Source organism: Monopterus albus, unplaced genomic scaffold, assembly GCF_001952655.1.
Source record: "Monopterus albus unplaced genomic scaffold, M_albus_1.0 scaffold92.1, whole genome shotgun sequence".
In the NCBI taxonomy this organism is placed as follows: domain Eukaryota; kingdom Metazoa; phylum Chordata; class Actinopteri; order Synbranchiformes; family Synbranchidae; genus Monopterus; species Monopterus albus.
In genome coordinates, this window is record NW_018127972.1 from 935,986 (window position 1) to 941,008 (window position 5,023).

Consider the following 5,023-nt stretch of genomic DNA (forward strand, 5'->3'; position numbering starts at 1 on the left):
CGCAGTCTTGTGTACCCCCAGTGGCTGGTTGTAGCCACAGCACCTGGTATTCCCATGTGGTCCCCCATCCACAGTAATAACCAGACCTGGCCGTGCTCCAACAAGACTGGGCATGACCAGGGCACCATGGCTAGATGCAACAGTAACACTACCAATGAGCAAACAGGAAAACATTTTAGCTCTCTCTCTCTCTGTTCACAATGCATCTTGGATAGCACTGATGATTACTTCCATGCTACATGGACCTGCCGACCAGTTCGCTCCCTCTGGGTAGCGGTGACACTCTTCACCATCTTCAGCTCTAGAATCCCCCCCCACCTCCATCATTCTGCTTGCTTGGTAATATCACAGAAGTCAAACACCTACCAATAAAATTTAGAAACCCACTCCTTGTTTCTCTAACTATCACCAAGAATACAACCTGTAAACTGGAAAACAAAAACATCACTACATATCAACCAATGGATCAATCTTCTCGCAGAAGACATCAGAACAGAGAAAATAACATCCACCCAGAAGAACAATAATATCCCCTTTAAACAACATCTGGTACCCATCTCAGTTTAAACCAAACACCTGATGCTGAGGCCATGCACATTCCCACAAAGCAATAATAATAATAACAATAACAACAACAACAACAACAACAACATTAATAATAATAATTATTATTATTATTATTAAGAACTAATTAATATTGCTGACACTAATCTCTAATTGTATATGTAAAACCAACTAGTCTAAGACACAAATTGTTACTTCTGTTGTTAGTTGTATTTATCTTCCTGATGTTTACGTACTATAATACACATACTATAATTAAATATATTTGAAGAGTGTTGCCCTGGTCAACTTTGTTGAACAGTGAACCAGTAGTATTACTCTGTTAGATGGGGTCATTTATTTGATTGTTTTTTTCCCATTTCATTTTGATTGATGAATTTAACTTTTAATTTTGAAAAATGTGATTGGATAGGGTTGATGAAAACAATTTCACACAAGTAAGCAACATTATGAGTGGCTTTCCAATACACGTAGAGAGAGGTTCAGAGTTCCTCTGTGTATGTGTATCTTCCCCTATAATTGAACAATTCTAAGGTCATAGTGTGAACTCCAAATGTTTAGTCCTTCATGAGAAATAGGGGCTGTTCCCCCCTGAGATGCACAGAAGCTGTCCTGGGGGAGAATTCTCCCCTATATTCTGGTAAAGATCAAAAAGGCACTTTAATCAGCTCACCAGGGATTCCTTTGGTCTAGTCTCACTCACTTTGCCTGCTGTCCCAGGGTGCTACACTTGAGCACCCAATGGCTTTCAGTACAGCTCTACCTGCCCTTTCTTTAACATCATAATCAGGTTATAATATTGCAATAATGTAAGTAAATGGGAAAATTACTTGACTAGGCTACTGTAAGATTCTATCCACAGGACAGTGGATGGGGATGTTTAAATACATTCTCTCTCCACATCATCCTAGAGCTACAGCAAAGAGTATGCTCGCTTGATATCAAGGCATCACACAGAGTCAAATAGCTCCAACCCAAGATGAGGGCTGAACTTGTATTATTTACTTTACTAGCAGTACGGACCAGGACAATATGATAATCCATCATGCCATCAACAAGAGAGAAGGGAAAGCATCTCTAGCCTAACACATGTGCAAGTTTCATTGTTTTACAGTACTGCACTTTATCACACAGACAGGATAAAAGAACCATGTACTAATTTGTTTCTGTGCTGTAAGATTTTTCTGCACATTTGCTGTTCAGTCATTCAGACAAACAGAACCGGGACCAGCGCCATGGAGACAAACAACACAGAGATAATTAACTAACTGAATACTGGCCCATTTTATTATACCGTAGCATGCTATTAAAGTTATTATAATGTAATTAAAATGAATATGATGGCATGCATGAAGGTCAAGATTTTGTTTTATAACAACTCTGAGTATGACTCAACCATTTCTATCTGAGCACTGGAGCAATGAGTTACATAACGTGGGTTTTCTTTTGAGTGTATATAGCTTAGCCTTCCAGGGCACACTGGGTTCTCACCTGGTGAAATGGGACTTGCTTATGTAATCCTGACAAAACTTGCTGCTGCCTTGATATGTAGGTTCAGATGTGGGATTTAGCAATCAGGCTTGCAGTCAGAAATTTTCTGTTGCAACTTTTTTCTTTTCATGTTTTAGTTCTGCAAGTTTTTAAGAAACTGCATCTATTTACTCTTACATCTGTCTGTCTCTCTATAAGTCAATCTTTCTTATACTGTATTTATTGGAACTCTGGCAAGAGTCAGGCTAGGTTTTTCTCTATACTTCCATTCTCAGAACTAAACTAAACAGCTGGTGCTACAGTAACAGGTCCCAGCTACTGTACAATTGATAGCATTCTTTCAAGCTCTGAAAGAATTACTGTACATTGATGCCATCATAAATTGTGAGCATTTTGAACAATTATTATGAAAACACAGCGAGGCTGAGGAATGTGACTCAATCTAGATTGATTTGTATTTTTCCTGTAGAAAATGTATGCAAGCACTAGGAGTTGCTTGCCACATGAGGAAGCCATGTATCAGTAATAACTGGGAATTGAACTGGAGGTAAATATGGTGCCTGTGTGGCATTAAAACTCATTAGCAATAGTCATCAGTAGCGGCACATCTGTGTAAACAGAAACTTCACCTGAACAAAGCACAACACCGCAAATGAATATTTTAAAAAGTATTGCACTGTTAATATGTGTGCTGGAGGTCATGGTCTGATGAAGCCAACAAAACCACATCATCAGCAGATAGCAGAGATGCAATTCTGAGGTCCCCTAACCGAACACTCTCTTCCCCCGGCTGTGCCACTATTCCATGACCAGGACAGAATCCACATTGTTCCTCCTGAATCTGAGGTGCGACAGTTGGTCGGAGACTTCTTTCCAGCACCCTGGCATAGGCTTTCCCATGGAGGCTGAGTAGTGTGATACCCTGATAATTGGAGCACACACTCCCATCCCCCTTTTTAAAAATGGTAACCACCCCATTCTACCAGTTCTCAGGCACTGTCCCCATCCTCCATGCGACATTGAAGAGGCATGTCAACCAAGACAGCCCAACTATGTCCAGAGCCTTCAGCAGCTCAGGGTGAATCTCATCCACTCCTGGCGCTTTGCCACCAAGGAGATATATGCTGTAGACATAGGTGAGGCTTTGTCTGAGTCTCCTCTTTGCAACACATGTCAGACAGGTTCAGGAGTTCCTCAAAGTGTTCATTCCATCACCCAAAGGTATCCTCAGTCCAAGTCAGCAGTCCTCCTCCCCTGCCAAACATAGCCAGGGCCAATCCCTGCTTTACCTTTCTAAACCATTGGATGGTTTGCTGGAACCTCCTTGAGGCCAGCCGAAAATTCTTCTCCATAGCCTCCCTGAACTCCTCATACATCTATGCTCAAACATAGTGTTTGTTATTGCCAATCCATGACTAGCACAGAAGTCCAATAACAGAGCACCATTTGGGTTCAGATTGGTGCCCCCTTGAGGACCTCCCCCAGGGTCTCCAAGAAGGCCACATACTCAAACAGCGCAAACAACAGTGAGAGCTTTTGTCCCAGTGACTTTAAGTTGCATTGCATGGAGTTGACCCTCTTGTTCCTTGGGGAGAACTCTAACACAGAAGTACTCATCTGGGGGTTTGTGAGTATTCCCACGCCCACCTCTTGCCCTGGGCAACTCTGGAGAAGTATAGAGTCCAGCCCACCTCCGGGAGTTTGGTTCCAGAGACAAGGCTATGTGTGGAGGTAAGATCATCTATATCTACTTGGTACCAGTCCACCTCCTGCACAAGCTCCATCTCCTTCCCCACTTCCCCAACATGCCCAGGTACCTGACCTAGCCTGCCACCCAACTTGCATAGCACTGGACCCTGATTCCTTTTCCTGCAGGTGATGAGTCCACAGGGCAGTACCGCTATGTCATTTCTTTGGACTGTGCCCAACCAGACCTCATAAGCCAAGGCCCAGCCACCAGACACTTGCTGGCGAGCTCCCCTCCCAGGTCTGGCTCCAGCAGGGTGCCCCGGTTTCCCTAATCTTGGCTGGCTAGCACAACTTGAAGTGACCATTTTCATCAGGGTTTTGAATCACTCTTAGTCTGGTCTCTCCCCTGTGACCAATTTGCCTTGGGAAACCCTAGACAACACAGCTCCCAGGATCACTGGGACACACACACCTCTCCACCATGTTAAGGTGCGGATTTCAGCACACACTGGGGTGGTTTGCAGTTGAGTGTGAAGCGATGGGGATGAGAATTAGCACCTCCAATTTTGAGGCCATGGTCCTCTGCCGGAAAATGGTCGATTGTTCCCTCTGGGTTGGAATTGAGTGTCCTTTGCAGGGTGGCCGGACTTAGCCTTAGAGCTAGGGTGCGGAGTTCGGACATCCAGAAAGGGCTCAGAGTAGAACTGCTGCTCCTTCACATCAAAAGAAGCCAAAGGAGGTGGTTTGGGCATCTTATCAGGATGCTTTCAGGGCTCCTCCCTTTGAAGGTTTTCCAGGCATGTCCAACTGGCAGGAGGCCGTGGGGTACTTTCAGAACATGCTGGAGAGATTATATATCCCATCTGGCCTGGGAACACCTTGGAATCCCACCAGAGGAGCTGTAACACGTCACTGAGGAGAGGGATGTCTGGACTACCTTGTTGAACCTGTTGCCACCATGACCAGATCTCGGGTAAGTGGAAGAAAATGGTTGGATGGATGAATGAATGGATGTTAATATGAAACCCCAGGAGACTGACACCAAAATTCTATGTATGATACTTTGTAGCTGAAAGCTAAATATTTGACGGTCTTACATATCTTTTCACTTTCTTGCTTTAATTTTCTGTTCAGCTAAGACTTTAACTGCTAATGCTGAAGACTAAGTTTAACTTCCATTTGTCACTCAAATTGTTAGCTGTTGAAAATACTGTGGTGTAATGGGAATGACTGGAAAACCTGTGGAGAGTTTGTATAAAAGCTCTAGTACGTCAGTAAT

At 43.6% G+C, this 5,023-nt stretch overlaps 1 protein-coding gene across 2 annotated transcripts in view; it reads right to left on the reverse strand.

Moving 5' to 3' along the window:
• The window catches only part of LOC109964728 (carbonic anhydrase-related protein 10-like), a 135,460-nt gene that overhangs the window by 17,290 nt on the left and 113,147 nt on the right, over positions 1-5,023 (reverse strand). The gene's annotated exons all lie outside the window — the stretch shown is intronic.